At 44.5% G+C, this 17,744-nt stretch overlaps 1 non-coding gene across 1 annotated transcript; it reads left to right on the top strand.

Annotated features, from left to right (window-relative positions):
* Positions 1 to 4,208: 4,208 nt before the first annotated feature.
* LOC114212941 (U6 spliceosomal RNA) lies at positions 4,209 to 4,315 on the top strand. The gene has a single exon (XR_003610078.1). It is a non-coding gene; the product is annotated as a U6 spliceosomal RNA (small nuclear RNA).
* The last annotated feature ends 13,429 nt before the right edge of the window (positions 4,316 to 17,744 follow it).

Raw genomic sequence — 17,744 nt, forward strand, 5'->3', positions numbered from 1 at the left:
GTGTGGCATGAAAATATGTATTGCAACATATATAAGTAGTATTTGCCAGACATCTTTTTTGGCATTACATTTTTACGATCTGCCTGGGTTAATACACGTCATTCTAATTCATTCCATTGAACCGCAGCATGATGTTCATCATTTGCATATGCCACCTGTGATTTGTCTATCCCTTTATGAGTAGGCATTTCAGTTGCTTCCATCCCTTGACTATTACCAGCAGATGCTTCCAGGAACATCCTTGGGCAAGTCTCTTTGTCTACCTGTGTGAGAAATGTTCTGGAATGTTTGCTCAGAAGTGGAATTGCTGGAGTGTGGGGTATATGCTCTCCACAATGGTCCCATCAGTTCATATTCCTCCTAGGACAAAGGTTCCTTCATCCCCACATCTTCACCAGCACGTGCCCATCTGATGGTTATAATGTAGAGCTTACTACCACCTGCCTCCCCTTTCCCACCCTGCCTGTTCCTCCTGGGTGTGCTGCAGAAGGAATTGAGGAGGCCTCCTGTATGCCACCGACTCTGTTACCTTTTAAGGCAAGTGGCTCCAGCTACTGAATGTGCCCACACCCCATCACTGGCTGTCATCCATGCACAAGGCACCAACTTGGTCACAGCCAGCTGAATAAGGGATGTTGCATGAGCCCACAGACATAGGAAGATGAGTGGCCAGGCCCAAGATGGCCCTAGAAACCCCATCCATATTGAGAGTGCCAAATTAACCTATCAAATGCAGCATGCATGCCCACCACCTCTCTCTAGAAAGTAGAAATGTGGGCCAAACAACAGTGGCATGGGTGGTTTCATTTGGACCTCTGTCCTGAGTCCCCATTAGCAATTTTCTTGGTTGTCTCTGAGACATGAGGGGCCATAGAAGTGTAGGACAAACTAGGGTCTGGGACTGGCTGGCAGTGTCCCCTTCAAGCTCACATTTCTCCAAATTTCTGAAGTGCTTTTACATATAAGCTTTGAGAGTCATTTCCTCGGGAGTCAGAATGTCCTGGGTTCAAGTCCCAACTTAGCCACTTCACAGGGCCGTTGTGGGTGACAAAGGCATGGTACGTGTAAGGTTCTCAGCAGGGTTCCAGCCACTTATGCAAAGCCTCAAAAATGTCCATCTATTATTAGTAACAATTCATAAATAGGAAATACACCCTCCACTTTTAGAATAATACAAAGGACTCCCAGAGAGGCTGAGCCACTTGCAGGAAAGCAGAATTCAAACTCAGGTCTGTCTGTCTCTACTTGTTAACATCTTCTCAGCTGCCTGAATTCACTGACTCTGGTTCTCTGCCAGGACCTTGGGCCGGGTCCAGCACTAGATGCCTTCGGGAGTCCTCCTCAGGGTGGGGAACGCCCCTCCCCCCCCCGGGGCCATATTGGCACGTGTCCCTCAGGGAGTGGGAGGCCCAGGGCAGGCCTGGGCCCAGGCTGAGCTATAGGAGGCTCCCAGGTGTGGGGGAAGGAGGCAGCCTGGCTGTTCTCCAAACACATTCGGAGCCAACCCAAGGGAAACCCCAATTCTGTCAGTGCCTGTATGCCTGGGGCACAAGTATTGGAGACATTAAATATTAAACATGTCGGCTGGCTTCCAAGCTTGGTAATTAAAACTCTTATTTCATATTTTACACAGGATGGACGGGGAGGTCATGGGGCTGCTCTAAGAGGCTTCATAGCTCCCTTGTTCACAGATGAAGTGGCTCTTCTGAGGAAAACCTCCCGCTCACTCGGGACCCATGCTGCCCTATTTATAAAGTGATTTCCTGAGAGGGTGGGAGTGGAGGTGGGGAGGTCTCCAGGGCATAGGAACCATTTGGGGCTCTCAGCAGGGTCTTTCTACTTCTCCAAAATGGGTCTGTGTGCCCAGGACCCTGCAGAGGGCTCGGCCTCAGACCCCTCGCCCCTGCTGCAAAGGCAGCCTGAGCGCTGGAGAGGACTCTGGAGATGGGGAGAGAGATGAGCTCCGAGGAGGGAACTGGAGGGAGGGCCGGAGGGAGGGGAGCCTTCCCTTAGCTTCCAGCGCCATCTGCTGACCATAAGCTGAACTGCAGCTCTCCCAGAGGCCGGCTGGAGACCAAAGTAGTTTGCACAAGAGGAGGGAGAAGAGAGATCAAGGAAAATCAGACCCGGTGCTTCAGGGAACGTTTTAAAACAAAATTTAGATTTGTGAATTGTCCATGCCATCATTCTCTGGAGTCAAGGAATAAGCAAGACTCAGACTTGGACCTCTGGGGACCCAATCCTAGCATGATAACAGGATGTACGTGGTAATTGTGGCAGCTGGTCCTTTGTGTGTTCACTGTGCTGAGCCCTAGCCTACATGATTTACACTGGTTATCTCACTGCTGCATGCCCATTTTACAGATTCAAATACTCAGGCTGAGAGAGGACGCCAAAGCGAGATTACCTCCCTTGCCCTCACGCCCAGAGTCATTCTTTCTTCAAGGCCCCGCCTTTCCACCTCCAAACGTATCAAAAGCCCTCTTCCTTGTCCCATAGTCATTGTTACCTCTCAGCTGTCCCTGGACCACTGCAAAAGCTTCCTACCAGGATCTTCCCACTAGCATTTTGGTGCCTCTCACTTTGCCTTCTACAATCTATTCTTCACAAAGAGCCAATATGATCTTAGGACCCAAATTGGATCACATATGTCCCTGGCTCAGAAACTTTGATGGCTCAGGCTGCATGGGTGGCTCAGTTGGTTAAGCATTCGACTCTTGATTTCAGGTCAGGTCAATGATCTCGGGGTCTTTAGATTGAGCCCCACATAGGGCTCCACACTCAGCGTGGAGTCTGCTTGAGAGTCTCTCTCTCCCTCTCCCCCTGCCTTCCCCCACCCAACTTGCACTCTCTAAAAAAATAAATAAATAAATATAATCTTTTAAAAAATGCCACCAGAGCCTGGAGGATCTGGAATCGGGAACAACAGATCCACTGGGAAATGAGTGGTGTCTCCTCTCCTTTCTACACCCCTCCCCTGTCTAAAGCCTTTCGGTGACTGCCATACACATAGACATATAGTTCAATGGACTAGAATTGAGAGTCGAGACATAAACTTACATATTTATGGTCAAATAATTTCAAATGATGGTGCGAGGACCATTCAACGGGGGAAAGTTGAGTCTTTTCAACAAATGGTGATGGGACAACTGGATATTCCACATGCAAAAGCATAAATTTGTACCCCAACCTCACACCATATACAAAAATTAACTGAAAATTGATCTAAGACCTCAAAAGAGCAAAAACTTTTAGAAGAAAATGTAGGTGGGTACCTGGGTGGCTCAGATGGTTAAGCGTCTGCCTTCGGCTCAGGTCATGATCCCAGGGTCCTGGGATCGAGTCCCGCATCGGGCTCCCTGCTCCTTGGGAGCCTGCTTCTCCCTCTGCTTCTCTCTCTCTCTCTCTCTCTCTCTCGCTCCCTCTCTCCCCCTCTGTCTCTCGTGAATAAATAAATAAAATCTTAAAAAAAAAAAGAAAATGTAGGTATAAATCTTCATGACCTTGGATTAGACAGTGGTTCCTTAGATATCACACCAAAGCATAAACAACCAAAAGAAAAACATAAATTAGACTTCATGAAAATTAAAGCTTCTGTGTTCCAAAGGACACCATCAAGAAAGTGAAAATATTTGTAAATCACGTAAATGATAAGGACATAGTATCAGAATATTAGAATTTTTACAAATCAACAAAAAAATGCAAATAAATCTATTTTAAAATGGCCAAAGGATCTGAATAGACATTTCTCCAGAGAAGTATACAAAGGCACAATAAGCCCATGAAAAGATGCTCAACAACATTGGTCAGCAGGGAAATGTAAATCAAAACCACAGATTACACCCACTAGGCCGGCTACCATAAAAAAAGACAAAAATGTTGGCAAGGATGTGGAGGGATTGGGACTCTTCTGTTTTGCTGGTGGGGAAGTGAAATGGTGCAGCCACTGCAGAAGCGTTTGGCAATTCCTCAAAAAATTAAACACAGAGTTACCATATGACCCAGCAATTTCACTTCTAGGTGTATAGCCAAGAGATTTGAAAACATATGGTGTCCACACGAAACTTGTATGTGCCAGTGTTCATGGCAGCATTATTTATAACAGCTAAGAAGTAGCCAAGCGTCCATTAACAGATGAATGGATCAACAAAATGTGGTATGTCCATGCAATGAAATATTATTCAGCGATTTTTAAAAAAATACCAATAGTGCTTGTTTCAGCGGCATGTATACTAAAATTGGAACAATACAGGGAAGATTAGCATGGTCCTTGCACATGGATGACATGCAAATCCATGAAGCATTAAAATAAAAAATAGTACCAATATATGTGACAACTTGGATGAAACTTAAAAGCCTTATGCTAAGTGAAAGAAATCCGACACAAAAGGCCACGTAGTGTATGAGTCCATTTATGTGAAATGTCTAGAACAGGCATGTTCAAAGAGACAGGAAGTAGATTAATAGTTTCCAGAAGCTCGAAGAAGGAAAGGATGGGGAGTGATCGCTAATGACATGGGGTTTCTTTTTGGGGTGATGAAAGTGTTCTGGAATGAGATAGTGGTGATAGTTGCACAATTTTATGAATGTGCTGAAAACAACCGAATTGTACACTTTAAAAGTGTACTTTAAAAAAAAAAGGATGATGCTTATAGTATGCAAATTATATCTCCATTAAAAAAAACTCCAATGGCCCCCATGACTTTTCACCATCTAACGCTTGCTTATACTTCTAACCCTGCCTCTTGCTAGTCCTTCCATTGAACCCTTTGCTCAGAGAGGCAGAGACGCTAGGAGTGATTTTTTTTTAAGATTTTATTTATTTATTTGAGAGAGAGAGAGAGCTTGAGTAGGGGAGGGCAGGGGAGGGACAGAGGGAGAGGGAGAAGCACGACCTGAGCCCAAGGCAGATGCATAACCCACTGAGCCACCCAGGCGCCCCAAGAGTGACTTTTTTCAAGAAAGGATTTCACTCTGGGATTTGACCTTAGACTGCAGGTGTGGGTGAGCAGTTTTCCTGAGTCTGTGGCCGGCATCCTCATGGGAGCCAGAAAAGTGCCTGAGTAACCTGGTAGCTGCTTCATCTCCGCCCTCCTAACTTCACAGAAAGTTCTGGAGGAGCCGGCCTTGTCCCAGAGAATGCAGGGAAGGGCATCCTGAGAAACACAGCTCCAGTTTAGCTAAGCCAGCCGGCACGGAGCCACCCAGCTCTCTTCTCAGCCACTCATCTGTACTCAGCCTTCAAATCTCAACTGCCAGCACATAGTGTCTCCAACCCTTCCTCCAGACTTAGGCAGGACCCTGCTCCGAACACCATTCCATCAGGGATATGAATCCTTATGTGACCGTTTTCCCAGGACGGCAGTAAAATGGCTGGAGCAATGGACACCTTTTCCTGTTCTAACAAAGGTGTTCGTTCGTAGCCTGTCACAGGGCTGGCTGCGCTTCTTTTTTCTCTCAAGGCAGGGTGGTACTTGACTGCTCAGCTGTGTTCCTTTCCGGACAGTGGCACCCGTTGGCAGGGACCACATCGGGACAACTCAGTGTGGGGTCCCCAGCATTTGATATAGGGCCTAGCACACAGCAGACACTTAATATTCATAAAACAAAGGAGTAAATAAATACCTAGGAGATGAGCCAGGAGTAGCAGAAAGATGGATGAGCTGGGGGCTTTAGGCAGATAGAAGAGGCAGCTTGGCAGGGTAGTTCAGAACAGTTTTCAGAGCCAGGCTTCTATCTCCACTTACCAGCTGTGTGATCTTCACCTCTCCGTGCCTCAATTTGTTCACCTTTGAAAAAGAGATAAGAAGGGGCGCCTGGGTGGCTCAGTTGGTTAAGCGTCTGCCATCAGCTCAGGTCATGATCCCGGGGTCCTGAGATCAAGTCCCACATCCGGGACTTGATTGTGGAGATCCTGCTTCTCCCTCTCCCTCTGCTGCTCCCCCTGCTTGTACTCACTCTCTCTCTCTGTGTCAAATACATAAAATCTTTTTTAAAAATAAATTTAGAAAATAAAAAAGACATAAGAATAGCACCTCCTTCAAGGGGTTAGTAGAATTCATCAGGCTCATATTTGCAAAATACTTAGCAGTATGTAAGTGCTTGTTGATAGATCAGTAGATAAAATGAAAGAAAGATCAATCATCCTGTTTCTCTTTCAAAACCAGGGTGAAAGGCAATCCCTCCAGAGAAGCCACTGCTGGGGGTCCCCATTTGAGTAGCTGGAAGGCAGTGTGGCACATCTACTGTAAAAATATGTAGGTTTAAGAGCACCAAGACAAATGCCTGCACTGGTGAGACAGTCTAGACTAGAGGGGAGTGCATTAGCATACTGTTAGTTAAGGAATTATAGCGCTTAGGGTACCAGCTTCTGCACAATAAAATGATTTTTAAAAAACAACATTTTAAAAAGCTGATTAAAACGTAATGCTCCGTTTAGTTACTGCCACAAAATGTTTCGTTCGCAAATTATAGCCTAGCGGATTTAATTTACTTTCTGCTGACACCCATATTAGATGTGATGGACCAGGCAGGCTCAGCAAGGCTGCAGGCTCCTGAGAGGTGGCAACATAGGGATGTGAGCTTGTGGCCTCCACCGCTGAGCGTTTTTGGAGGAGGTGGCATGACCGGTCTCCTCCCCACCCCCAGGGACCTGAGGGTCTCCCAGAGGCTGCACACAGTGGTCTTCCCCGTGGAGAACTTGGGGCTTGGCAGAACACCGTGTGCTGAGAAGAGAGTTTGAAAACTGGTGCTCCGATGACCAAGTTCAGCCAACTGATGGTTAACCGGGCTCACATTGTGATTTCTGGGGAAAAAAAAAAAGAAAAAAGAAAAGGCCAACATTTACAAATCAGGAGATCGCACCTAAAAATCTGGTTGTTTTGCTACTGAATTGGGAGGAACTAGCAATAATGGACTGGTGTTGTCATGGCAACAAAAGGCTGGCCTTTGAGAGCTCACGTGCTTTCCAGTTTCTCACAATTCCTGCCATTCCCTACTGCCTCCCTGGCCTCCAAGCCCAAGTGAGGGGCCTCCTTTCTGCTCCCACAGCCCTCAGCTCCCTCCCTGGACTGAAACTGCCTTTTTACCTCTCTTTTCCTGCTGTACTACAAACTCTCTTGAGGGCAGGTATAGTGACTGTTTCATTCACCCTACATCCTGTAGGCTGGCTTGGGGCCTGGAATACTGCAGGCCCTCCAAAAACATTTACTAATCGTATTGGTTTCCTTTTGCTGCCACCAGAAATTACTGTGAATGTAACAGCTTACACAACACAAATTTATTATTTTACAGTTCTGTAGAGCCATCCTGTAGAGAAAGGGTATAGGTCAAAAGTCTGACGTGGATCTTGTCCTTCCTAGAGAAGTTCAAGGGGAGAATCCATTTCCTCGCTCACTTGGGTTGTTGGTGGGATTCAATTCCTGGCAGGTTATGGGACTGACTGTTTCCTTGATGGCTGTCAGCCAAGGACCATTTCTAGTTTCTGGAGGCCACCCACATTCCTTGGCTTGTGGCTGCCTTCCCCCATCTTCAAAACTAGCAAAAGCAGTTTGAGGCCCCTCTAAATGCTGCAAATCTCTCCTTTTTCTTCCATCTCACCTCAGACCCAAGCAGGAAAGGTTTTTCGCTTTTAAGGGCGCATGTGATTAAATCAGGTCCACCCAGATAATTCAGGATAATCTTCCTACCTCTGGGTCTTCAACCTTAAATCACATCTGCAAAGTTCCTTTTTCCATGTAAGGTAACATATTCACAGGTTCTGAGGATTTGGACATAGATATCTTTAGGGAGCTATTATTCTTCCTACTATACTAATGAATGAAAGCTATTGACAAATCAGCAGGATGGAGAACAAGCATGGGTGAGGGCAGGCCACCCACAGCTAGAGAGGTGTATCTGGCAAGGTGTCTGCCACCTGCTGCCAGGAAGGTGGAGAAGCTGAGTTGGTGGTCCACAGGGAGGGGGGTCCTACAGGAGGCAGGAGGGAGCTGGAAAGGAAGACTTCTCCATCAGGGGAAGGGTTAGGGTAGAACACTTTGGGGCCAGTGAGGATGCTGGGTGGGGAAGAATTAAAATCCCAGGCAGAAGGGCAGGGGTGTGGGTTTGATCTCCCTTGGACTAGAAATTGATCTTCCCAGTTATAAACCAGATTTCAGCTAGCCTCCTGACCCTTTAAATACAAATATGATCGGCGGGGAAAGCACCACCTCTTCTCCTGAGGAGAGCTCAGTGTGCCACCAAGATGCCTGCAAGTAGCCAGGGTATACCTCTAACTAGTAACCTCTGGATCGAAGTGCCAGCTTATGCTGAATTTATTCTCTTTCTGTCCCTGGACCTCACTGTCTCTAGAGGAACTTGACCCTTCCTTTGATGTACACACACAACACAGACACACACAGACACACACACACAGACACACACACACACACACACACACACACACACCCCCCACTCCTGCGGGGCCTCTGTGTGTATAACAGCCTTTATTGAAAGACCAGGATGCCAGAGGGTGGGTGAACATCACAAGCATCCAAGCCAAAAGCTCCTTAAATGCATATATTAAATATCCTTTATCTTCAGTGAACTTTCATGCTTCCTGCATCAGAGATTTCTCACCAGCCATGCCACAGATCGCCCTGGGATCTCACCATCTTGCTGGCTTCTCTAGTCTTTCATTCTTGCTCTTCACCCCCTCTCCCGATGGGCCCCTCCAAATTCTTCTCGTTCTAGGATACAGAGTAATGACAATATATTGAGTGCTTGGCCTTAATTCTTCACCCCTCCCTTACAGTTTTACCAGGTGACTCTGCAGTTGCCCTCGCTAGAAGGGGAGTGTACTCTCCTTCCCCTTGACTGTGGGCTCAGCCACATGACTTGCTATGGCCCGTGGGATGTGAAAGTAGAGGATAGAAGCAAAAACGAGAAATGTGCTCGCACAGTGCAACTTGATCTCTTGCACCTCTGTATTTCCTGAGAAGAGTTTCCCCTGGGTCGCTCTTGTCCCTTCGGCCAGGTGCAGAATGAAAACACATGGGCAGACCTGAGCCCAACCTGTAATGAGGAGCCAAACCCAGAGGGACCCACAGCTTGAAGCAGAGTTGCCCACTTGAGCTCAGCTTAAATCAGCCACCCCACTGTTGACTTCGGACACACGGGTGAGAATAAATAATTGTTGTTTTAAGGTACTGAGTTTTGGTGTGAATCGTTTTTGCAATAATAGCAGACCAATACAGTAATTAGTGCTGGAGGCTGGGGGCAGGGAGGTTACCAACACAAAAACCTCAACTCCGAGGCGTTGAGTTTGGGACCAGGAATAAGCAGCAGGGAAAGGTTTACAGGGGGCTTGAAGGTGGTGGGGAAAGGGTCATAGGGGGCAAGAGAAGACACCCCGTGTTAAGCAGAGAGAAACAGCTCATAAAACGGTTGTGCATGACGATGCAAATAGCAGCAAATTTGTCTAATGAACTTTTAGAGTTGGGGGAAGACATCTAGGGGCAAAATGTTGAAAATATGATTTTCTTGCTACTAGATAAGTGTGAAAAGGTACTACTACAAGAAAGAGACACCCAGCAACCTGTGGTGCATCCATATAGTGAGATACCACTTAGCAAAAAAAAGGAATAAACTGCTGAAGGCACAGCAACCTGGGTTAATCTCAAATGCATTATGCTAAGTGAAGGAAGCCAGATCTAAAAGGCTGCATACGCTATTACATATGATTCCATTCTGGAAAAGGCCAAACTATAGGGATAGAAAACAGATTGGTGGGCACCTGGGTGGCTCAGTCGTTAAGCGTCTGCCTTCTGCTCAGGTCATGATCCCAGGGTCCTGGGATCGAGTCCCACATCAGGCTCCCTGCTGGGCAGGAAGTCTGCTTCTCCCTCTCCCACTCCCCCCGGCTTGTGTTCCTTCTCTTGCTGTGTCTCTCTCTGTCAAATAAATAAATAAAATCTTTAAAAAAAAAAAAGAAAAAGAAAACAGATTGGTGGTTGCCAGGGGTAAGGGGCCGGCTACGAAGGGGCGCCAAGGAATTTCTCCAGCTGCTGGAACTGTTCTGCATCTTGATCTTGGCAGTAGTTACATTACTGTATGCGTTTGTCAAAAATCGTAAAGCGAGGGGCACCTGCCTGGCTCAGTCAGTAGAGCATGCAACTCTTGATCTCGAGGTCGTGTCGTGAATTTGAGCCCTACAATGGGCATGGAGCCTACTTAAAATAAAATTAAAAAAATTTTTTTAATCATCAAGCCATATTCCAAAAAGGATAAATTTAACTATAAGTTGTACCTTCATTTACAAATGAAAAGATAGGGACGTCTGGGTGGCTCAGTCCCTTAAGCATCTGCCTTTGGCTCAGGTCATGATCCCAGGGTCCTGGGATGGAGTCCTGCATCCGGCTCCTTGCTCAGCGGGGAGACTGCTTCTCCCTCTCCTTCTGCCTGCTGCTTCCCCTGATCATACTCTCTCTTTCTGACAAATTAATAAATAAATGAAATCTTTTTACTTTATTTTATTTATTTATTTGACAGAGAGAGACACAGCAAGAGAGGGAACACAAGCAGGGGGAGCAGGAGAGGGAGAAGCAGGCTTCCTGCCAAGCAGGTAAACCAATGCGGGGCTCGATCCCAGGACCCTGGGATCATGACCTGAGCCAAAGGCAGACGCTTAATGACTGAGCCACCCAGGCGCCTCAATAAATGAAATCTTTAAGAAATAAAAAAATAAAAATAAAAATGGGACGATATATCTGCACTAGTCATGGTAACGTAGGTTCTGCTAACATAATAAATACCCAACTCCAAAGTCTCAAAAGCTTACAGCTTTCAAAACATATCTCTTTATTACTCTCTGTTTTTATCTCTGGTCAGCCTGGGGCTCTGCTTCATGTTACACTGAAGGACTCTAAGACTAATTTTGATGGGCCAGCCACCTTCTGGAGCATCGCTGGTCTCTGTGGCAGAGAGAAAGAGGAAAGAGGAAAATCATGCCCCAGCACTTAAAGCTCCCACCTGGAAGTGACACATGGCACTTCAGTTCCTTTTTCTTGCTGGTCAAAGAAAGTTGCATGGTCGTATCTATGTTCAAGGACAGGCTTACCATACACCCAGGAGAAAGACTGCAAATATTTGGTAGATGGCACTAATGAATTCCACAGTCTCCACTATGATGGTGAATTTGTCAATTCCTTTTTGTACTACCATGAATTTTTTCTCTAGACTATCATTTGAAGCTATAACATTATGTGGATACAATTTAGAATTATTATGTACTTCTGGTAAGCTGAAGTCTTCTCATTATAAAATAGCTTCATTTTATTAGTCATCTTTTGCTAAGTTAGGCAAAAAGATAGCATGATGGCATGAATCACACACTCACTCTTAAAGTTACCCACCTGGAAATGACACTTTTCATATGACATGAGTCAAAGAAAGTCACATGACCACACCTAACTTCAAAATGTCTTACATCACAATAAGGGTTACATTCCTCACTCAGGTTCCATGTCCTTTGTGGGTAATGGGTAGCACTACCCATTCTTCCTTCTGTATCTTCATTCAAGGACCCAGGCCACAGCATGCCCATCTGGGACATAATCTTGTGACAGAGGCAAGGAACAAGGGTTCATAAAGCTCTGCTCAGGAGTGCACACACAACTTCCATTCACATTTCAATGACCAAGCCTGAAGTCCATGGGGTGGGAAATACAGGCCTCTTACAGGGAGGGGCTGTAAATTATTGAAAACAATACTGCAGCCCATAACACTATTTTTGGCAATGCCTTTGCCTTAAAGTCTATTTTGTCCAAAGTTAATAGCCAACAGACTCAGCATGAAATCTTTTACCATTCTTTTAATTCAAATTTTCCATCTTTTTGTTTCAAATAGTATATACCTTAATGTTTTATTTATTTATTTATTTATTTTCCATGATTTCCCATCTCAAGTTTTTTTTTTTAAGATTTTATTTATTTATTTGACAGAGAGAGAGAGACACAGCGAGAGAGGGAACACAAGCAGGGGGAGCGGGAGAGGGAGAAGCAGGCTTCCTGCCAAGCAGGGAACCCGATGCGGGGCTCGATCCCAGGACCCTGGCATCATGACCTGAGCCGAAGGCAGACGCTTAACGACTGAGCCACCCAGGTGCCCCATCCCATCTCAAGTTTTTAATGAAACAAGGAACTAAAGACATTTATGGAACAATCTGTGAGCAGAATCCTTCCAGACATTTGCAGACTTTTTCCTCAGTCATTTATAGATGCTTTACCTAAAATTAAACTGGTTAATTTTTAGTGACTCTCCTTTATCAAGTTTTTTCAATAATGTTACATAGCAACACATTTTCTTTTTGCACTTATATGTAATCAGTTTACATATATTTTTTATTTCACGTTTTTATTTAAATTCCAGTTAGTTAACATACATGGTAAAATTGGTTTCAGGTGTAGAATTTAGTGATTTATCACTTACATATAACACCCATTGCTCATCACAAGTGCCCTCCTTAATACTCATCACCCGTTTAGCCTATCTCCCCTCCCACCTCCCTCCATCAACCCTCAGTTTTGTTCTCTATAGTTAAGAGTCTCTTATGTTTTGCTTCCCCGTCTCTCTTTTTCTCCTTCCTCTATGTTCATCTGTTTTGTTTCTTAAATTCCACAAATGAGTGAAATCATATAGTATTTGTCTTTCTCTGACTGATTTATTTTGCTTAGCACAATACACTCTTGTCCCATCCATGTTGTTGCAAATGGCTAGATTTCATTCTTTTTGATGGCTGGGTAATATTCCATTGTATATATATACCACACCTTCTTTATCCATTCATTAGTCGATGGACATTTGGATTCTCTCCGTAATTTGGCAATTGTTGATAATGCTGCTGTAAACATCAGCGTGCATGTGCTCCTTCGAATTAATATTCTTCTATCCTAGTAGTACAATTGCTGTGTTGTAGGGTAGTTCTATTTTTAACTTTTTGAGGAGCCTCCATACTGTTTTCTAGAGTGGCTGCACCAGTTTGCATTCCCACCAACAGTGTAAGAGGGTTCCTCTTTCTCCACATCCTCAGCAACATCTGTTGTTTCCTATGTTGTTAATTTTAGCCATTCTGACAGGTATGAGGTGGTATCTCATCCTGGGTTTGACTTGTATTTCCCTGATGATGAGTGATATTGAGCATCTTTTCATGTGTCTGTTAGCCATCTGGATGTCTTCTTTGGAGACATGTCTGTTCATGTTTACTGCCCACTTCTTAGCTGGATTATTTATTTTTTGGTTGTTGAGCTTGATAAGTTCTTTATAGATTTTGGATACTAACCTTTTATCAGATATGTTCCCCATTTGCAAATATCTTCTCTTTTAGTTTTGTTGATTGCTTCTTTTGCTGTGCAGAAGTTTTTTATCTCGATGAAGTCCCAATAGTTCATTTTTGCTTTTGTTTCCCTTGCCTCCAGAGACATGGCTAGTAAGAAGTTGCTATGGCTGAGGTAACTTGATGTTTTTTTAAAAACTTGGTGTTAGGGGGCACCTGGGTGGCTCAGTTGGTTGGGTGTCTGCCTTCGGCTCAGGTCATTGTCCTGGGGTCCTGGAATCAAGCCCTGCTCGGTGGGGAGCCTGCTTCTCCCTCTCCCTCTGCCCCCCAGCTCGTGCTCTCTCTTTCACTCTAACTCAAATAAATGAATAAAATCTTAAAGAAAAAAAAAAAACAACTCGGTGTTAGACTCTCTTTTAACTAGAAGGTTTAGGGCTTTTAAAATGTATTTATTGTGATTACTGATACATTTGAATTTCTTTTTCCACTTTATTTTGTGCTTTGTATTTTTTCCATGTTTTATGTTTTCATTTCTGCCTTTCCCCCCTTCTCCCTACTCGCCTTCTTTTTTAAAATGTTGTTTTTCAGGGTGCCTTGGTGGCTCAGTCAGTTAAGCATCTGCCTTTGGCTCAGGTCATGATCCCAGGGTCCTGGGATTGAGCCCTGAGTTGGGCTCCCTGCTGAGTGGGGAGCCTGCTTCTCCCTCTGCCGCTCCCCCCCCCACTCATGCATGCGCTCTCTCTCTTACTCTCTCTCTCTCTCAAATAAATAAATAAAATCTTTTATAAAACATTTTAAAATGTTATTTTTCTTCTTCTGGTTTGGTCTGTAGCTCTATTTTTATTCTTTCAATGGTAAGCCCCCAATTCTAATGTTCATATTTAATTAAAGTCTAATGCTAATCAATATTTTTCTGGACAGTACAAAGACCTCGGATTAATTGAACCAACGGCTCCAACTCTTCGCTTTCTCTGTATGCAAACCCTTTGCCGTGATCCTTCATAGCTCCCTCCTGCTATAACACTGGACTCAGTCATGTGATTTGCTTTGGCTAATTAGATGTAAAAAGAGTCTTGAAAATGTGCTTGTACATTTCCATTGCTCTCTTTTGTGTCCCTGCCACTGCCAAGAGAACTTATCCTGACAGCCTGGCTGGTGAGTGAGACACATGAAGCAGAGAAAAGGCCCCAAGCCAAGACCATTCTAGATTAGCTGAGCCCAGACATGTAAGCAAGTCCAACCAAGCTCAGTAGAGCTTCCTAATCCACCCCCAGCTGACACCAGATGTGTGAGCAATAAACAAGTATGGTTGTATCCCTCCGAGGTTTTGTGGCTGTTTGTTGTGCAATAGATAACTCATGCACACTTTATAACACTTCACCTTCAGTTATCCTTTTATACTTTATATACAATCACTCCATTATTTCTGTTTTGCCTTTCTGAATCCCACAAATTATAAATTGTTCTTATTTCTTGTCCTGATCTTTGTTCATATTTACTCATGTTTGCCATTTTATTTGCTCACCAATCTTTATTGTTCCTCAGGTCTTCCTCCTGGGATCATTTCATTTCTTCCTGAAATATATCTTCCAGAAGTTCCTTCACTTAAGTTCTGTTGGTAGAAACTCTTAGGATTTTAACTTTTAAAAAATTTTTATTTATTTTTGAGAGAGCACGAGCAGGGAGAGGGGCAGAGGGAGAAGCCGACTCCCCGATGAGCAGGGAACCCGATGTAGGACTTGATCCCAGGACGCTGGGATCATGACCTGAACTGAATTCAGATGCTTAACCAACTGAGCCACTGAGGCACCCTGAAACTCTTAGTTTTTGTTGATCTGAACGGTACTGTGTTTTTATTCTTGAAAGACTAAGTATAAAATTCTAGGTAGACAATTATTTTCTCTCATCAGAGAGAATAATCATTAAGGTGATTAGTTCATTAATGATATTATTTCACGCAACTATTATTATCACAGCTCCCATTAGTGCCACTGAACAATCAGGAGTCATTTCTCGTCAGTCCATTATAGATTATATGACTTTCCTCTCTGCTTTTAAAATCATCTCTTGGGGATGAACCTGGGTGGTTCAGTCGGTTAAGCATCCAACTCTTGGTTTCGGCTCAGGTCGTTATCTCATGGTCGTGAGATCGAGCCTCATGTAGGGCTCCTCACTCAGGTTGTAATCTACTGGAGATTCTCTCCCTCTGCCCCCACCCCTCCAATGCTCGTGTGTTCTCTCTATCTCAAAATAAATAAGTCTTTAAAAAATTATCTCTTGTGCTTTGGTGTTGTGCAGTTTCACCAGAACGGATCTAGGTTTCTATTCCCTTATCATACCTGGGAATTCAGTGTGTTTCATGAGGATTCTTATCTTTCATCAATTCTGGAAAATTCTCACTCATATTTGACAATTGCCTTGCTCACATTCACTTTATAATTTCCTGACATAAGTAACAAACCTCCTCACTGTTTTCCATTTCTTTGTCTCTCTGGGATGCTTTTTGGGTTATTGTCTTCAAATCTATCTTTTAGGTCACGAATTTCTCTTCAGCTGTATCTAATTTGGTGCTTAAACCTTCCAATGAGCTATTCGTTTAAAACAGATCTTGGGGCACCTGGGTTGCTCAGTCAGGTAAATGTCTGACTCTTAGCTTCAGTTCAGGTCATGATTTCAGGGTGGTGGGATCAAGCCCTGCATCAGGCTCGGTGCTCAGAGCAGAATCTGTTGGAGAGTATCTCCCTCCCCTCCCCCTCTCCTCCTCCTCCTGTTTGTGCTTGCTCTCTTACTCTAACATAAATAAATAAAATCTTTTTAAAAAGAAAAAAAAGAAAACAGATCCGCCTCTGCTGCTTGACGTCTCTGCTTATTTCCTTATGGGTTCTGTGGTTATTGATTGTGAGTTCATATTCATTTGGAAGCCTGAGGGAATTCTTTGAGACCTGGGTTGACAGTGAGTTCTTCTAGACAGGACATGTGTTTGTTTCAGCCAAGTACCATAGGTACTATCAACTCAGGTCCATTTTAAATTGAAATATTCAGCTTGTGGGCTTTTGGACCATGCAAACATTGTGGCCATGTAATGGCCAGACTCTAACCATGCATCCATTAGGGGTAAAATGCATTGCCTCTCTACCTAGAACCAAGGCAGAGAGAGAAAACTTTCCTTGCTGCCTATCTCTGCCAGGCAGAATTTTTTCCCCTCTAGTTTATCCTTCCCCTAAAGATATATCCCTTCTTGGGTCCCAACCTGATATTCCAATTTGGCTCTCATCTTGCCTGGACCTTGGTAGATGCCCCTACAGCTAGTAGCAACAACATTGTTTACCTATCTCCAGAGATGATTTTTTTTTAAATATTTATCAGTGTAACACACATGCTAACCAATCAGAACAGATGTAGACTGTGTCTCTGCGTAACTTTTGAACATCAACTCGATCTAACTTCCTAGGCTCCTATTTCTGCTTTCTTCCTGGTCTCAGATGATTTTTCCTGACTTTCTCACAAGCTTATCTATGTATTGAAAAGGGTACTTTCAATATTTCTCCTAGCATTTTAATGTATTTTGTTGCCGTTATATTTGAAGAGACTACAATATTGCTAGAAATAAAGTCCAAGTAAGAAATGTATTAGGCTTATCCAACGAAACAACCAGAGGTAAGCTAGAACTGTAGCTTAATGTCATATGAGACCTAGGCTCTTTCAATCTTCTCATTTTGCCAGCTTTAGCATTTGCTTGTCACATTATAGGCACATGATTGGGACTGAATTTCCAAGCTTCAGTCTGTTTAGAGGCAGGAAGAAAATAAAAATGGCAAAGCACTTAAGGAGCATACTCAACTAGAAGTCTTAGTGGACTTTGCTAAAAAAAAAAAAATTGGGGGGGGGCAGAAGTTGGTCACACGACTATGCCTCGTCTAACCACTGGCTAATGAGATTACCATGAATAGTTTGTACTAATAATGAGTCATTCCTTCTAGCAGCAGTGAAGATCTACCTCCCCTGGGATCGAAGGATCTCCTCTGGTACCTGAATTCAAAATAGGTCCTTGGGGGGACCCAGCACAGCGCCTGCCACACAGAGGGAACTGTTCCTTTCGTTGTACATTGAGCATCCACTACGTGCGAAAGGCACTGTGGAGGCAAAAATGGATCTGACACGATCTCTGCTGGGCAGCATGAGAAAGATAAAGTTTGAAGGGGGTTAGGACTTGGTATCCGCTCCCTCACGCCCAGCAGCGGCCTCACTCCTAGTCCCCAGAGCCGATTGACCGGCGCCAGGTTACCACTGCGCACGAGCCTGCTGCAACGGCGCGCTCTCCTAACGCCCCGCCCCCGAAAGCGAGTCCCGCATGCGCACACCGCTTTCGCTCTGACGCACCCCCGGAAGCACTGGCAGTTTCGGGGGCGGAGCCGGGAAGCGTTTCCGGGGGCGG

The sequence above is a fragment of the Eumetopias jubatus genome, unplaced genomic scaffold (genome assembly GCF_037043125.1).
Source record: "Eumetopias jubatus isolate StellerSeaLion01/CBP00866 unplaced genomic scaffold, mEumJub1_p1.0 scaffold_15, whole genome shotgun sequence".
Classification (NCBI taxonomy): Eukaryota; Metazoa; Chordata; class Mammalia; order Carnivora; family Otariidae; genus Eumetopias; species Eumetopias jubatus.